Source organism: Nicotiana tabacum, chromosome 6 (assembly GCF_000715075.1).
Source record: "Nicotiana tabacum cultivar K326 chromosome 6, ASM71507v2, whole genome shotgun sequence".
In the NCBI taxonomy this organism is placed as follows: Eukaryota; Viridiplantae; Streptophyta; class Magnoliopsida; order Solanales; family Solanaceae; genus Nicotiana; species Nicotiana tabacum.
In genome coordinates, this window is record NC_134085.1 from 65,042,984 (window position 1) to 65,062,658 (window position 19,675).

Below are 19,675 nucleotides of genomic sequence, written 5' to 3' on the forward strand. Positions count from 1 at the left end.
GTGTATATCGAGTGTATACTGCTCTCTCCGCCCCCTTCTTTTTTCTTCTCCTCTCTTCTTTTTTTTTTTCCTCCTATTTATAGCAAAATTTTCGAGATTTTTCAGATTTTTTAATTTTTATTTTTTATTTTTTTAATTTTTAATTAAAAAAAATCCCACTTACAAATTGCTTTTATTTTTTTTATAAAAAGAAATCTCACCTTTCTTTACTTTTATTTTTTAAATTCCAACTTTAATTACTTTTATCTTATTTAAAATCTCACTTTTTTTACTTTTTAAAAGAGAATTCCACTTTATTTAACTTTTCTTAAAAAACAATCCACTTTCTTTTGCTTTTCTTTTAAAAATGCTACTTTCACTTTAATTTTTTTTTAATTTTCAGATACCTTTATATTTATTTTTTAATTCCAACTTTCTTTTACTTTTTATTTTTTTAAAATTTTCACAAAACTTTACTTTTATTTTTTAATTTTCTACTTTCTTTTACTTTTTGAAATAGAATTCCACCTACTTTTACTTTTATTTTTTTATTCAATACTTCCCTTTTTCTTATTTTTTAAATCACTCCCGAAAAATTAAAAAAAAAAAATATTTTTCGGAATTTTTTTATTTTAAAAATAAAAATAAAAATAAAATAATATTAATAGTAATAATTCACCTTTTAAATTTTGTATTTTTACCCTATAATAAAAAGTGTAACAAATCTAAAAATTGTAGGTTAAAACCCCTAAAATATTTACATAGAAGAAGTGATAAAAAAATTAAATATTATCAAAAATTAGGTGCTCACAACTACAAGAAGAGACGGTGTAGGGTATCAATAAGTTAGGTCTAGGTTATTATGTGAGTTAAGGGTATTGGGCTCAGGGAATGAGTTAGTGAGCACAAGGGACCTGATTGTATCAGGTTCCTATCTGATTCTTTCATGAAGTTTGACAAACCATCAAAATTAGATTCACATAACTTATCAATTTTTCTCGTATTTGATGACGACAAATTTAGAATTGATATTCCCCTTTTGTGAACCAGATGTCCCCATGTGCCTTCTACGCATCAGACAATCTTCCCCCTGAGGCCCTGAGAACCAATTTTCTCCCCTTCAATTTTCTTTCCCTTTTGGCATCATTAAAAGAATTAGACAAACATATACAAAAAGAAGCACAACAACATTAACTCATGCCACTTGTGTTCACATAGTATGACTAAAAATAGAATACAAGAGTATAACATTGCATAAAATAGGCAGTCATGCTCATTAGTTATAAGAGAGAAGGAAAACATAGGAGTAATAGTACCATAATCAAACAAATATTAGAAATCAAAAAACTTAAAGTACCACATTCAATAATTAGAATCAACAAAAGGGACACTACTAGGAGAGGACTGGGAAAAGGTGCAAAAATAGGGGTCACTGGATAAGGGACAAGAAGGATTACCGAGAAAGAGCCTTGATGATACTATCCATTCGATCATTTGCAGCCCTTTGATCATTGATCGACTGCTCTTTCAGGTTCTCTACTTGTTTCCTCAACTCAGTATTCTCAGCCTTCAAACGGGAAACCTCTTCTCCCTGAGCACTGGATGAACCAGATTCCTTGCTTGCCTGAGTGAGCTTAGACTCCAGAATGGCATTTTGTGTTTTCAAACACTTAAACTCTTCATTGGAAGCCTCATGAGCATCAATCAGCTGAGAGATAGTGGAGTTGCTTCCTACTCCTCCCTTATTTACCACACACTCACACTCTTCCAAAGTGTTCATATAGAACATTTGATTTCTTGCCCCCACAATGGTTTTCCCAAAGGAATCTCAAAGTATTCAAGGACCTTGGTGAGAAGAAACTCATAGGGGAGACCATGATTACCATCTTTGAAGTCTGCTACCTTCAGCATATATTCAATCATAATCCCAAGCAGACTGATGGAAGAGTAAGAGTCCAGTACTTCCAGAAGAACCAAGTCCGTAATGGAAGTGATAGACCTTCTCTCAGCCCTGGGCAGCAACACCTTGTTTACTAACTCAAACAGTAACTGGTATTCTGGATGAAGGGCATTCTTGTGTACTCTTTCCCCCGTCTGAACTGCTTGCTTCTTGATGATCAACTTTTTAAAGTCAGGGGAACCAATTCCCTCCACAGTCTTCAGTCCAGCAGTAGGCACATCGAGAATCCCACCAAGAGATACCTCATCCATGAAAAGTCCTTTTTGTTTACCTTCAAACATAGTGTATCCCCATCTACCACAAACATGCCAGCATAGAAGCTTTTCACCTCATCTTCATAAACTTTGAAATTTTTGGTTTTAAAGAGATGGGTCCACTTTTGGAACTCCACAATTGCTACCAGTTTTCTTATGCCTAGTTGTTCAAGGATCTCAAGATCAAAGATTTGACCCCACAGAACCTTTTGCTTCTTCAGATTAGCCCTTCTCTCTAACTCGGATAATTCTACCCTTGGCCTCTTGAAGGAACCAGGTTCCTCACTAGTACTTTGCCTCTTTCTAAGAGGCTTCTTCTTTTCTACTTTTAACTTTCTCCATTTATCCTTCCTCCTCTACTTTATCATCCTTGGAATGCAAAAGTTCCTTTTCAGATATTGTCTTCTTTTGCTTGGCAGCAATGGTTTTCTTTGATTTTTTCCTGACAAGAGGAGCGGGTTCCTTAACAGGCTCCTCATCATCCACCTCCACTATATCATCAGGAGGCATATCCTCCTCATCAATCAACTGACTTTTCACATGCCTCTTTCTCTTCTTCTTTTCCTTATTTACTTCCAAAGCACTGTCAAGTGTAAATCTTTTTCTGTTGTCTAGTGGTGGGGCATTTGGGGACAGAATCCTTTGTGGCTTTTCCCCTACCCTAGTAGCTATGAATGGTATTACAAGAAGATTATCAATATCATCTTTGCTATCACTAGACTCACCCTCAGACACTTACTTCATTTCTAGGTAAATAATATTCAATGGAACATTGACAGAGTGGTCAAAAAGGGTAGTGTCAGTACTATCCAGGGGGTGTCTTGTAGAACTAGGAGTTTCATCCCAAGTAGGAGCAGGAAACTCCCTTGGGCAGAGGGACCATGTCTCTCTTTAGGCTCCCCTGTAGTACTGACAAGTACTTGTTCCCCTTGATGCACCTGTTCCCCATCACCCTGTTCATCCTTCTGACTCAGTGGTTCTCCTTGAGTCCCAGCACTACCAACACCAAACACAGACTCCTTAGCCATTTTCTCATCACTAATAGACTCTTTCTCAAGAGAAGCAGAGCTTTCTTTGAGTGTATCACTCACAGTTTTCTCACCATCTGCACCGATAATTTTTGTAACAATAAAAGGGGATGGAAGATTACCTGATGTAGAAATAACACCTTCAACACTTTGAACCCAAGAAATTTCAGATGCATGTAATCCCTCAGCAACACAAGAACCTGAGTTTTCATCCACTCTTCCTTCCTTAATACAATGTCTTGATACCTCAACCCATTTATCCCCTTCCACAATTTCTTCTATGGATTGAAGGAGACGAGAAGTAGAGGTAGTTCATTATGAGTTGACTTTCTCTGCAGTAGCAGAAGGAGATAGTAAAATAACTAACTTTTTGGGAGTTTGGCTCTTGCGGCTGCGATGGGGACCAAAACCAGATGGTGTGGTTGGAAATTGATGCTTTTGTGGGTAAGGTTGGTGGCTCAGAAACAGATGCAGGTGCCTTGTTGGATAGAGACAGGGGGGTTTCTTCAGTTACTTTGGAAGGTAAAGTCTGTGATTAAGTCATAGTCGATTGTGAGAGCAAGAAGACAAGGAGAAGAGGGTTTGGGAGAAAAAGGTTGTGTTCAATGTTGAATATGAAGAGAGAGACTAACTTTTGGGTATATAAAGTGAGAGGGGGACCGGTTACAAACGGGTGTGCGAGAGAAGAGACGGTTCGTCGGGTCGTTTTATAATGGATGTAACGTTTGGGCTTAAAGGGAATCAAAGGAGGCAGGACCAATTAATAACGTGGCACTCTAGCAGTTTAAAATGCATATAAATGTAAGAAGGACTACTAACCTGAGTCATAGTGTCACACCTCCTTTTTACCTACACCCCCCGAGAGGGAGTGTATAAGGGAGTTTTTCCAATTAAAGGACTATCGAAACGGGATTTATTTATTTATTAAATTCAGAGTCGCCACTTGGGATAATTTATGGTGTCCCAAGTACCCGATTCAAATCTCGAATCGAGGAAAAGATTGACTCTATATTACAGTCCGCGAATCAAAAATCTGAGTAAGGAATTCTGTTAACCCGGAAGAAGGTGGTAGGCATTCCCGAGTTCTGTGGTTCTAGCACGGTCGCTCAACTATTATATCCGGCTTACTATCTGATTTTACACATTTATAAACCTATGTGCAGATTTTAGCGTTTAACCGCTTTTATTCAATTTTTAAATAAGATTGAACGTCGTTTAAAACACGTCTTTGGATCGCGCCACTTGAAATGCACCCGCCATCCTAAACATATTTTATTCAACGTTTTAAGATTTTGATTTGGGTCACATAAAATGCACACCCGAATTTAGGAAGGTAATATTATTGAAATAACGCGCTTAAAGCGACTACGCGTTTCAGCTTTGCGAGGGCCATGAAAATTTAACTAAATGGCACGCCTCGATTTCTAAGGATTAAAATTAATTAAATGAGAGCCATGCATTTTGAAATTTTATTTGGCACGGCGTTCCCCAAATTATTCTATTAAAGGTATTTCTAAACTTAGTTTTGAGGGCCATAACTATTGGTATCGTTTAATATGGCACACCTCAACTAATTAACGTAATCTAATTAATTACAACATTAAAATAACTTGCATTCTACTTTTAATACTAATGCTCAAACGAATTAGAAGGAAATCTGCCCAGAAGAGAACATGGTCGAATATTCGAAAGAAAATGGCTTGGGCCATCAATAGCACTAAGATGGGAAAGTAAAAGGCAGGCCCAAACAATACAAAGTATATAATTCTATTTTTTTTCAAGTGTCCTCAGACTTGGGCCCAAGATGAGCCCAAATCTTTCAGGAATCTGAGGTTAACGAGCGCAGGACTCGACCTCGAATCCCTATGGCACACCAACAGCATCTGAAAAATCACAGGGTAACAACGTAAACCCAAATGGCTAACAACGGAACACCCATGTATATGCAATTAGCTTTTAAAATCAGCCTTCGACTACTCAACGGACGATTATATGAGATTTTAGCGATGACATGATTTTGAAAACAGTTGAAGGTTCAATTCTTTGAGAACTATACAATATGCAACTTTACTTTTAAAGCTTCAAGCTAACTCGAAATGATGACATGGGAATTTAAACCTCAAATAAATCTCATATTAACAAAACTTGTAGGGTTAACGTTAAGTAGCCATGATCTTAAACATCAGGTCTAACCACATAGCATTCAAACAACAATAGACAATTCAATAATGGCCTAAATATCACTGCAAATACAACCTAAAGCATTTCTTTCACCTATAGCCAAATTCAAACCAAAAACTGATAGCTAAGACGAAGAACCAAACCGCTTAAAGCTTCAATCACATCCTATTCATGATCAATATGCTAACCAGAACATTTCTAAAGCTAAATATTATAGCTATACATGAGATTGAAGGAAGAAGAAATAAGATTTAACTACAAGTAACATCAGCTTTCATCGTATTTCCATATCCAAACTTCAGATTATACTCAAACGATATCCATAGGGCCAAAAATACTTGGAAATAAGATAGAAACTAAAAGAGTGAAGAATCAGTAGCTAGCAGCGAGCAGCACAACACAGATTTGAGTAACAATCAGTAAAACCCAAGTTCAACACAGGTTGACACACAGCAGACCCCAAGACCCAACCTTGAACTAGTTTCCAACCCAAATCAATTTCCGCTTAACCTCAAATGAACCAAAAATGCTACAAAACTTTGAAAACTTTCAGAAATCCAAACAAAATATCAATAGAACAGTGAAAACTTCAAACAAAACTAAACCCCAAATCTCTTCCAGCACAAGATCAAGCCATTTACACTTAAAAGGCCTTAGAAATTGTTTTGTAATCTAAGAACAGCTTAAGATTTAGGGCAGAATTCCAATGGAATAGTGTTTTTTTTTCTAAATTTCAATCATTTGGTGTATTTCTGATTTTTCAGCTCTTAAAATCTGACTTGAGCCCTAAGTAACAATGCCTTTATAGGCAAGCTACTAGGGCAGCCTCAAAGAGTTCAAAATTGCACTTAAAACCTTCTGAAATTTTCATTTTAGCTTAGAAATCCCTAGTGTAAACCTCAGAATTTCAAAATAGCCCCCACCCCAGCTTCCTAGAAGCTTCCTAGTTAGTTAAAAAAAAGATTCCCCTAAGCTAAATTCCTAAGCTACCCCTTTAAAACCCTGTTATTTCCTCTGAAATCCAAGTATAGGTCATACTGACCCGACTCAGATTGGTAGGGGTCTACAAACCCAAATTAAATCCCCACTTGGGCTTTCTGATTTTCGGAGTCCAATTAAAATCCATCAGGGATTCCCAACTCGAAAGACTGACCAAAATTTCCCTACAAGAAACCCGGAACCCCTTCCTTAAAATGCAATCAAGCAAAGACAAAGATGAATGAGCTAATTAACAGGAAATCGACTAAATTAAGACCTAATTAAGTGATTTAACGAACCAGAAACTTAACCTATTTAACAAACTAAAAATGTCACAAAACGGAATTTATGAAGAAAAAGAGAGAAAAGAGAAAATAATGAATGGAAGAACAAATTGGACTCAGAAGATGAATTGAATTTTCAACCAAATTATTATAAGAAAACTAGTTTTAAGAAAGGGACAGATGAGGATGACAGAAAGGAAATCGGAGAGGGAAAATGACTCACCAAATCGAACCTCGAAACTGGACGGGGACAAAGAACATAGCCAAACTTATGTCGATCCCCTATTCTATGTCAAGAACAACTGAACGACATCAGTTTCACCAAATCCAAACCTCAGAGTCTGAAAGAATAGTGCTCCCCGAACGTGCATGTGAAAAATGACTTTGAACTTTTGGGGGTTGAACTCAGATTCCAGATTCGTGGAGCTCCCGGCAGATTTGAAGGAAAGTAGTTGTGGATTTGGTATGAGGGGGTCATGGGGGTTATGTGGTGTTATTTTGGGATGATTTGGGTGGTTTGAAGTTTGAAGGTCCAAGCTTTGACCAAAGATTCGACAGGTTTCCCGATGATTTGAAGGGAACCACTGATAGATTCATTATGAGGGGAAAAAAGAGGTGTTGTGGTGTAAGGATAGGGGCGGTTGGAGGTGGCGCCGCCAGCGACGAATGGTGGAAGTTAGGGCGGCGTTGCTAGGGTTTTGGTTTGGGGATGATGAGGTATAGGAAATGAGACGGGGGGGGGGGGGGCAGAAATTTTTATACCAATCAGAACCCACTTCCGGACCGTTAGATCAAATGCAATCAACGGCCCAGATCGCAAGGTCATTAAAACGGGGTCGTTTGGCTAAATTGGGGGAAACCGGACCGGGTCAGGGTCGGAATGGGCTGGTTTGGGACGGGTTAAAGGGAAATGGGATTGGGCTTTGGGAAATTTTCAATGACTTAGCCCAAATCTGGACTCTTTCTCCTTTCTTCCTTTTATTAATCTCTTTTTCCCTTTTAATTCAAATTAAAAACCTCAATTAATTTCTAATCAAATTATCTTATCAAATTAATTCTAAATAACAATTATCACAAATAATTAAAAACCAATTAAAAGGAGAAACTAACAAAATTCAAAAATTGAAATTAAAAAGTACAAAGTAAACTATTTTTTGTGATTTTTTCATTTTTGTAAAGCAACTAAATTACTAATTAATTTTTTTAAAAAGAAATGCAAAGTTAAACTCTAAATGCAAATGCAACATATATATTTTTTGTATTTTTCATTAATTAAACAAAAATAAAAATGCACAGACAAATGCAAACAATTATCAGAAAATGCCATAAAATGCTCAAAATTCCAAATAATGAAAAGAAGTTATGTTGTTTTGAATTTATGGGAGTAATTCATATATAGGGCGAAAATCACGTGCTCACAGCTGCCCCTCTTTGCTCGAAAATACGAAGAGTTTTCGTGCAATGATAAAGTGAGCAGATACGAGCGATTTTTGCCTGTTTGAATAATCTGTGTGAAGCATTTTTGAAAGATTTGACCGCACCCTACTTCCGAGGTTGCCTACATATCCTTAGCTATAAAGGAATTAGGTCAGTGTAGTTCGGAAAGTTTCGGTAACTGGGACTACCGTGAATCTGTTATTTCACTGTTGTTGCTGCCGCTGCTACTGCTTACTAAACTCCTTATTACACCATGACAAAATAAAAGAAGCTAGACTAGACTAAAGATCTATGCATTACAAAATCCTATCTGTAACTTCACACTTGCTCTTGTGGTTCTTGTTGCCTTGTTGACTTGTACTCTCCCGGTGGAATCCCCTTGTTGCCGCTTTGAATTATAATCTGAGATGTTTTCTGCTTCTCCAGGTGGATGCCTGACTGCCAGCTACACTTTGATGGTGTTTTTCCTTTCTCCGATTGGACACTCGACTGCTAAACTTGAATGTATTCCCTGCTCTCCAGGCGGGCTCTTGACTGCTAACTTGAAATATATTCTCTGCTCTCTAGGCGGGCTCCTGACTGCTGACTTGAAATGTATTCACTGCTCTCCAGGCGGGCTCCTGACTGCTGACTTGAAATGAATTCCTTGCTCTCCAGGCGGGCTCCTGATTTCTAACTTAAAATGTATTCCCTGCTCTCCAGGTGGGCTCCTGACTTCTAACTTGAAATGTATTCCCTGCTCTCCGGCGGGCTCCTGACTGCTAACTTGAAATGTATTCCCTGCTCTCCAGGCGGGCTCCTGACTTCAACAAAATAGACGAAAACAAAGGAAATTTTTCTGTCCCATTTTGGGTATCTGGGAACATATGTAAGTGTAAAATGAATCGCATTACCAAATATCAATAAGAACTTGAAAACTAAAACTTGAATTGTACTCCCTTGTTCTCCAGGTGGGCTCCTGACTACTGAACTTGAATGTATTCCCTGCTCTCCAAGCGGGCTCCTGAATGCTGAACATAAATGTATTCCCTGCTCTCCAGGCGGGCTCCTGACTTCAAAAAAATAGACAAAAACAAAGAAAATTGTTTGCCCCAGTTTGGTGGCTGGGCACAGATGTGAGTGTAAAACTAAATCATATTACCAAGTATTACTAAGAATTTGAAAGCTAGGTCCCATTATCTAGGGGGGTCCTGACAACTCTTAACTAAACGACAATTTTAAATCTAAGCTATATATTTTAAAGACATGATTTCTGCTACATCTTGCTATCTAAGAAGGTCTTTAAAATACTCCCCATTATCCAGGAGGGTCCTGAAAATCAAAAGTCAAGTTTTATCTTAAGAGTGACAACTTTTATGGCTGAATTATACTACCCTACAACAAAATTTACGCTAAATGTTTCTATCTAATCGAAATTTTAAAGCTAAGTCCCATTATCCAGGAAGGTCCTGAAAAATCCTAATTGAATCCTATCTTGAACATGCAAACTTCTAAACCGACTTATATTCCTTTGGGATGCATTTATGCTAGATTATGCTATTTTTGAACATTTAAACTAGGTCCCATTTTTTCCAGGAGGGTCCTAAAAATAAAAAATCAAACCTGTTTGGTAACTGCCTTTCTCCACGGAGGGTTTCTCTGAAACAACCGAAATTTCCTGTCCCTGTTTAATCAAAGAAAAACTTGTCAATTTAAAATGTGGTGGCTAGTTGATGGCATTCTTTTCTGAAGGTCCCTCCGCTGCATTGTTTTGCTTTGACTGGCTTCCCCGGACTGGCCCTGAACCACTTGATTTTCTGACTGACTTTCCAAACCCCATGACTTTGGATGACCCGAGTGTTCTACACCCAAACCGTTGTTTCACATCTCTGACCCCTTTAACTGAAACTCTACATCTCCCATGAAATTACTAAATCATTCTTGCCGATGGAACTTTTGCCGACACTTTATCCCACCTTACACCATGTTATCATTGGTATGCTCTGGCCACATTGTGCTTTGCAATCTTGAAGCTGGTAGTGAACTTTGAAATTCCTTCTTATTTGCTTAAATATAACTGACATTGGGGAACGTCTTAGAGAAATAAACCCAAAAGAAATGAAATGCAATGACTTTCAGAGTTAAAGATAAAGAAATCCAAAACTGGAAGACTATGAAGAGAAAAAGGAAAAGAGACTTATTTGAGCGGAACAACTGGTACCAATAATTATGACAAGCATTTTGGATTAATCAGCCCAATCTGTCCAAACAATCAACATCCAGTTGCCACACTTTGTTGACCCGGAATTCCCGTAACCTGATTTCTTCATCCAAATCCCGACCTTGTTCATCCTGCGGTGCCTTGAAAGGTTTTTTACCAGCAGACCTCTCTCATTCGTTCATCTATCAACTCACTTTTGCCTTTAGGTGCCCGTGAGGGTTTTCACCAATAAGACTCTCTCATTTTTTCACCTCTCAGCTCTCGTCGCCTTATGGTGCCCGTGAGGGTTTTCACCAATAAGACTCTCTCATTTTTGATTTCTTTTTCCTGTTTGGACCAGAGTGTTGCCCCTGACATGAATCACCTCTACCTGCTTGACTTGGCATTTCCCGAAGACTGATCGGAAGGTCTTTCTTTGGACCGTAATGTGGCTTTTGGATGGGTTTAGAAAGGAGGGTATAAAAAGCTCAAAACAATTTGATTGGGTTCAAACTTACAACCTTCGGAATCAGATTTCCGATAACAACCACAACTTCTGCCCCAGTTTCTTTTTTGGGGACTTTTGGATTTTTACTTTGATGGGACCGAACCGTGAGGCTGCCTACGTATCCTTAAAAGGAATCAGGTCGAACATAGTTCATGACATAGGAGTTACTTTGTTTGTTGTGATTTTTCTTCTCTTTTTCTTTCTCTTTTTTTTTTCTTTTTTTTTTGTTTATCTTTTTGTTGTTTTTTTCTCTCTTTTCATTCTTTCTTTCTCTTTTCTTTTTTTCTTTCTCTTTTTCTCTCCTTCCTTTACTTATCTTTACACTTGTGTTTCGATATTTGCTATTGATTTTGAAAGAGGGGTATGAAAGAAAATAAATGAGGCTCAAAGGGGCAACGAGGGATAAAGTGTTTAGATAGCAGAACAAAATGCCTTTGTCATTTCAATATTCGAGACATGCCAAATACAAACAAGTACAATCAAAGAAAGAAATCATACATAGTATCTCTTGACTGCATCAGAATTGATAGCCATTTCTACACATTTGCCTTCTACATCTGTCAAATACAATGCACCATTTAACAACACTCTAATCACAACGAACGACCCCTGCCAATTTGGGGCGAATTTTCCTTTTGCTTCAACCTGATGAGGAAGAATGCGTTTCAATACTAACTGCCCCACTTCAAACTTCCGTGGACGTACCTTCTTGTTGTATGCTCTTGCCATTCTCTGTTGATACAACTGGTCATGACACACTGCTGCCAGTCTCTTCTCATCGATCAAACTCAATTGTTCCAAGCAGGTTTTGACCCACTCCTCATCATCGATCTCAGCCTTCGCGACAATTCGAAGGGATGGAATTTCCACTTCTGCGGGTATCACTGCTTCGGTGCCATACACCAACAAATAAGGAGTCGCCCCTACTAAAGTACGGACAGTAGTGCGATAACCTAGCAATGCAAACAACAGCTTTTCATGCCACTGCCTAGAACCTTCCACCATTTTTCGAAGTATCTTCTTTATATTCTTGTTGGCCGCCTCAACTGCTCTGTTTGCCTTAGGGCGGTATGGGGTAGAATTGCGATGTGTAATCTTGAATTGGTGACATACCTCTTTCATCAAGTGACTATTGAGATTAGCCCCATTGTCTGTAATGATCAGCTTCGGTATCCCGAACCGGCAAATGATATTTGAATGCACAAAATCAACCACCGCCTTCTTGGTCACGGACTTGAATTTTTTAGCCTCTACCCACTTGGTGAAATAATCAATGGCCACCAGAATAAACCTGTGCCCATTGGACGCTACTGGCTCTATTGGTCCAATGACATCTATTCCCCAAGCAACAAAAGGCCATGGTGCAGACATTGTATGTAATTCAGATGGTGGGGAATGAATCAAATTTCCATGCACTTGGCACTGATGACATTTACGCACGAAACTGATACAGTCTCGCTCCATAGTGAGCCAATAATAACCTGCTCAGAGAATCTTCTTTGCCAACACGTACTCACTCATGTGCGGTCCACACACTCCAGAATGTACTTCGGTCATGATAGTCGCGGCCTGTCTGGCATCTACACATCTTAATAACCCGAGATCTAGAGTTCTTTTGTACAAAACTCCTCCACTAAAGAAAAATCCACTTGCCAAGCAACGAATTGTTCTCTTTTGATCACCTGTGGCTTGTACCGGATATACTCCTCTTTGGATGTATTCCTTGATATCGTGAAACCACGGTTCTCCATCGAGTTCTTCTTCCATCACGTTACAATAAGCATGCTGATCGCGGACCTGAATATGCAACGGGTCTACATAAGCCTTATCTGGATGATGTAACATTGACGCCAGAGTAGCCAAAGCATCAGTGACCTCATTGTGGATCCTTGGAATATGCCTGAACTCTATTGATTGAAACCGTTGACAAAGATCATGTAAGCATTGCTGGTACGATATGAGTTTTAAATCCCGTGTTTCCCATTCTCCCTGAATCTGGCGTACTAGAAGGTCTGAGTCACCCAAGACAAAGACTTCCTGGACACCCATGTCCACAACTATCCTCAAACCCAAAATACATGCCTCGTATTCCGCCATGTTGTTAGTACAGTAGATTCGAAGCTGTGCTGTAACAGGGTAATGATGTCCTGTTTCAGAAACAAGTTCTGCTCCTATTCCAATGCCTTTCATGTTAGCAGCACCATCAAAGAAAAGCTTCCATCCTGGCATTTCAATCTGTTCTGACTCATCAATATGCATTACCTCTTCATCAGGAAAGTAAGTCTTCAAAGGTTCGTATTCTTCATCCACAGGATTCTCAGCCAAATGGTCGGCCAATGCTTGTGCTTTTATTGCGGTCCTAGTCACATAGATAATGTCAAATTCTGTGAGCAAGATCTGCCACTATGCGAGCCCTCCCGTGGGCATAGGCTTCTGGAAGATATACTTCAACGGATCTAAGCGAGAGATGAGGTAAGTAGTATAAGATGACAAATAATGTTTCAGCTTCTGGGCTACCCAAGTTAGGGTGCAACACGTCCTCTCAAGCTGAGTGTACTTAACCTCGTAAGATGTGAACTTCTTGCTGAGATAATATATGGCATGCTCCCTCCTGCCAGTGATGTCATGCTCTCCCAACATACATCCAAATGAATTGTCCAAGACCATCAAATATAGAATCAAAGGTCTCCCTGATTCTGGTGGGACCAACACAGGAGGGTTTGACAAGTACCCCTTTATCTTATCAAATGCTTCCCGACATTCATCTGTCCACTTGACTGCAACATCTTTCTTTAACAATTTGAAGATAGGCTCACAAGTTGTCGTGAGCTGAGTAATAAACTGGCTGATGTAATTCAATCTTCCCAACAGACTCATCACCTCAGTCTTGTTCTTTGGAGGTGGCAATTCCTGGATGGCTTTGATTTTTGACGGGTCTAATTCAATACCTCGTCGGCTGACTATGAATCCCAACAACTTTCCAAACGGAACACCGAACGCGCATTTTGCAGGATTCAACTTGAGATTGTACCTGCGAAGCCTTTGGAAGAACTTTCTCAGATCTCTGACATGGTCAGACTGCTTTCTAGACTTTACAATCACATCATCCACATAAACCTCGATCTCCCTGTGTATCATGTCATGGAATATGGTCGTCATTGACCTCATGTAGGTTGCCCCGGCATTTTTCAAACCAAATGGCATGACCCGATAACAGTACGTTCCCCAGGGCATGATGAATGTTGTCTTTTCTGCATCCTCCTCATCCATTAAGATCTGGTGGTAGCCCGCATAACAATCCACAAAAGAACCAATCTCATGTTTGGCACAATTATCGATCAATATATGGATGTTCGGCAATGAGAAGTTATCTTTGGGACTCGCCTTGTTGAGGTCTCGATAATCAACACACACCCTGGTCTTGCCATCCTTCTTCGGCACATGCACTACATTGGCTAACCAAGTGGGATACCGAGTGACCCGAATGTCCTTGGCCTCAAACTGTTTGGTGACCTCTTCCTTAATTTTCACACTCATATCAGTTTTAAATTTCCTCAGCTTCTGCTTGACAGGGGGAATGCCGGATCAGTGGGCAATTTGTGAACCACCAAGCCGGTGCTTAGACCTGTCATGTCTTCATAGGACCATGCAAAAACATCTTTATACTCGAACAATATTTTAATTATCTCCTCTCTGAGTTGTGGTTCAAGATGGACACTTATTTTAGTTTCCCGGACATTATCTTGGTCCCCTAAATTGATTGCTTCTGTATCACTCAGGTTAGGCTTGGGTTTTTCTTCAAAATGGCTTAATTCTTTACTAATCTCTTCAAAGGCTTCATCCTCATCATATTCCGATTCAACAGCACACTCTATTTCTTGAATTACTATTTTAGAATTAGATTGGCTTTTAAGACTGGGCGGGAGATTCCGCATGCATGTCATATCATTGAAGCCAGCATAAAAAGAACTGTACAAGGAAGAAAGGAAAATAAAAATAAAACTATCAGGAAGAGAGGAAGAGAGAAATTGCATTTCATTGAAATTAAAGATAACGGGGTTTATACATCCAAACGGACGGAACATAGCATCTGAATTACAACCCTGGAATAATCCAGATAAATTGAAAGAAAATCAAAGCAAACTACCAAAACTCCCTCCTGGTGGGGAGAAGAGTAGCTTCCCAATTGTTAATCTTTGCACTGGGCCCAACAAACTGCACATCTGCCTTGCTAGAACCCTCTCCAGCTTCCAACACGTTCACATCGACGAATATCCTCTCGAACCTTTCCATCAAATATCCATCCACATCAACCACCGAACTGGGAACCATCGTCATTGGACGTTTTATGGTACCAGGCCTGAAAAATGACCGGGAAAGACGCGGGACTAGCTTTTGAAGGGCCCATGCTCTCTGTTTCATTTTTCTTGCTCTTCTCACGTCTGCGACTGTGGGCTTGAACCCCAGACCAAATGTATCCAAGTTTTTAGGAAGAGAGACCGGCTGTACGATACCTTGCAGAGATGAACCCAAGCCCTTCCCCGGCACAAAACCATTTTTCAACATTTCAACGGCTACCACGGCTGATGCAGCAGCTACCCTTGGAGTCGGCACGCACTTCCCTTCAGGAATTTTCTCTAACGATACCGTGTCAAAAACCTGATAAACCCACGCCCCCTTGTCGTTTTCAAACTCTATGAATGGAACAATGGCATCACTGGGAACACACAAATTTTCTTCGCCATGCACAACAATTTCTTGTCTATCCCATTCAAACTTAACCATTGTTGATACCCAATTTTTTCCTATATATATATATATATTTACTCAAAATACTTTCAAAATAGCATGTGTATGCATATATAAGCATGCCTAAGTACTTTGGTATTTTTCCCAAATTTTTAAAGATTTTCAAAACCAATTTATTGTCTATTTAAACAGTACAAAATCCAATAATTATTTCTAAAATTATCATTTTGGTGAATAATTTATTTCCATCCTTATAGTTACACCAAAATATAATTAACGCGATTTTTGCATATTTTTACAAATTCATTTGATACTTTTTAAACTAAATTACATAAAATTGCAATTATGGCATATATTACGATTAATAGCGTTTTGCAATCATAAAATTATTTCCAGCATTTTTAGATTAATGTTTATATATTATTAATTATCTCGGTGCTTTTAATTTTTTTTAAAAATCATTTTACTATTTTTTATGAATAAAAAAGGGTAAAATTGGCTATTTAACATGTAGCCTCAGTTCATTTCAATTATAGCCCCATTACATTTTAATTTTAGCCTAAAAGTGACCCAATTTCAAACTCAAATTCGGACGACCCAATTCATATTTTTACCCAACCCCTTAACCCATTTTCAAACCCGTCCGGATTTCCTTTTAAATCCTGGCCATTGATCATTTTGATCAACGACTCTGATTCACCCTTTCCTTTTTTAATCCCCTAACCCCTCTAACCCTAACCCCATTTTCACTATGACGCCGCCTCTGAATCCCAAAACTCTCTCAAGACTCTCAAGGTCCTTCGGAACCCTATCCTCCTCCTACCTTGTTCCACCGTGTTTTCACCGGAGTCCATGGCTTCTCAGGCCATGGACAGCCTATACTCACCTCCTCCGGCTCTTGCATGCCTGATGCTCGAAGGTTCGAGGCCAGACCTCGAAGGTCTTCACTCATACCTTCACCGATTCGAAGATTCCGGCCATCTCCGGCCATGCTTCGGCATACCATGGTGTTTTGAGCCTGATTCTGACCTCTCCGACTCAGATCGGTGACCTTTTCAAAGCTTTTTCTAGGGTTCTTTTGAAACCCTAACCCGTCGAGGTTTTCCCCGATTTTTCTTTTAGATCTGTTGTGTATCTATGCTCTACTTGAGTGTTCAAACGATTTCCCTAACTTTTCTTTCAAAAATTACTTTCCGAATCCTCTTTTACCATCTAGGGTTTTCTGAAAATACGTAAGTGTTTATCTGACTTTCTTCTCCTTTTCTTTTGTATGTATTTGCCTCTACTGTGTTCTTATGTTTTCCTTCTACCACGTATGTTCCTATATCGTGCTTTCTATATTCTGTTCTTGTATGTTCTGCTATTGTGTTTTCTACACTAAGTCCTTGTATGCTTTTCTACTATGTTCTACTATTTTCTTCTATTATGTTCTGGTATGTTTCACCTACTATATTCTTCTATCGTGTTCTTAAATGCTCTCAGTATTTTTCCCTTCTACTGAACTTTGTTTAAGCCTCTTCTAAAAGGATCTTCTTAAGAATGCTTCCTTCTACTGTTCTTATCAGTTTTTTCTCATCATGCTTCGAATTAGTTTCTTTACTCTGTTGCTTTGAACTCTTCTAAACTCTGTTACTGGATTTTCCACTGATTTTGCGATGGCATGACAATTTTTCTTTCATACTTAACGCGTATGTATGCTCTTTATATGTGATGAACCTTTCTATAAAAGGGCTTTCCAACTTGTGATTGATTCAGAATCCCTTTTAATAGGCCTAATTGATTGCTACTGATTTTCCTTAAGTTAAAATCTTTCCTCTCTTTCTGACTTGGTTCATTGGTAATGTCGAATCCCTGATTCCTTGATTTACTAGGTACTAATTGATTTACTGTGTTCTTGCCTTATTTGGGCTAACTGTATATTTTAAATTTTTCTTTCCCTAGTTAAACCCCTCTATATTTACCCCTAATTTCCTACTTTACACAAGATATTTACTTGATGCTCTTTCCTTAACTGATTGCTGCCCATTACCGTTTGAGTTTGAACTCCTTAATTAAAGGAAGTTCTTATGTTGATTGATTATAATTGATACATAGTTCCATAATTACTAGGATTCTTCCATTACTCTCTACCTGTTTTCCAAGCTATAAATACTCGACTCTTTTTCTTTTCACGACACGGAATACACTTCAGAGCTTCACTTAATTCTTACAACCCCTTCTAAAACTTTATGCACTTTGGCTTTCTCAAGACTTCTGCTTTCATTTGTTTTTCTTGAAACTGGTATGTCCTAGTTTTGATTCTAGCATCAACCCCAATGTGTTTACTTACACGTTTTTATGTCCATGCCTACTTTACTGCTTTGTAGAGTTCAAGTTCTATGATAGTATGCTTATGTCTTACTATCTGTTACTGCAATAAATCTCATTCCCCATACCCCTTTATGTGCTTGAGCTGTGGTTTAAGACATGACAATACACAAAGTTATTGTCCATGGAATAAAGTTGGATCCTTTGGATCCTACGCTCTTTCAATTTCCCATACCCCATTCCCTTAGGTGTGTTGAGTTGAGGTATAGCCTAGCAACATCCAAGTTGCGGTCCAGGGCTAAACCTAACCTTCAATAGGTCCCAACTCTCTAATTTTTAGCTGACAGGCTGGTCAGGGGTGTGCCAGCACTCCTAATTGTTGGGCATGACCACCAGCCTGCCTTGGCATTCCCTAATTCCCCTCTATTGCACCTACACCTATTCCTAGAACATTAAGTTCTGCCCCTCTCTTTTGAGCCTTGCTTTGGGACCTTGAGTTCCCTCTGAACTTGGACATTTGAGGGCTGGCCCTTCCACACTGCACTATAATCTAATTCTGCAATATATTTGGGGTGTAAGCATTGCCTGGAGTTCTTGAAGCTCCTTGGAACTTGGACACATCCCAAATAAGAGAAAGGCTTTGGAATCTGATCTTTGGAAGTTGGTTTATTTCATATTTCAGACCTGGGGTCTGAATTAGGCTCTCCTTCGTTGGAATCTTTAATTTCTGATATATTTTTTCTTATTCATTCTGGTCTGTAATAATCTTGTAATAAACATTTGGGGTCGGCTAGTGGAAAATGGTAGGGGACTATGAATGCAAGGGGTAAATACCATGTTCATAGGGAATTACTATACTTTTGAAATTCTGCGTTCATGTAGATACCATGTTCATAGGGATTACTATTTTTCTAAAGTTCTGCATTTTATAAATCATTGAAACTCTGCATTCTCATATAGATACCATGTTTATAGGATTTTCTGCATTCTCATATAGATACTATGTCTATAGGGTTTTCTGCAATTTCATAACAGATGCCATGCCTGTAAGCCGATTCTAAAATTTTGCTTCTTCGTATAGACACCATGCCTATAGGACTTTCTGCATTCTGCATCTGTCATTAGGCAAACCTATTATAGGATTTAAATACCTAATCAATTGCATGTAGACAACCTGCCTATAGGATTCCTGCATAAGCAATAACAGTGCTCAAATCAGAAACACCTAGAAAGCATGTCTATAGGAGTTGTTAACTAAACCTAAATCATCAACTCGCTTATAAGCCTAAAATCAGTAGCGATAATGTTTAACGTCTGCAGATCTTATGTCCCTGTAATTGACAATTCTTTTTTTGCAATAAGTTTACTTCTTTATTTTTGAAACTAATAGATATCATGCCTATAGGTTCTGTTTAACGCCTAGGCAAGCCTTAGGGTAAATCTTTATAATTGCATCAGTTTTGATAATTACAACCAACATACAGGCCTAATTCGGACTTCTTATCTGAAAAATATGTGATAAATTAGCCACCCTTCCTACGTTAAGTTTAATACAGACCAAACCAGTATTTGTAAGTCATGCTAAATAATCTGCTACTTTGAATGAAGAGGCCGACTTGAGCCTTAACTGCTATTTGTTTCCCTTTAAACTGCTATCTGTTATTGCTTGTCGCCTAGATTTTTATCCTTTTGAAAACTCCACAAAAGCCCCCCAACTCCCTCCCCTTTAGGATTAGCAGTCTCATATTCCTCCAGGACTGATAGGATTGGGATGGGTAATAGCATGCAATAAGTAACGATACCATTCTACGCTTTAACACCTTAATGGGGT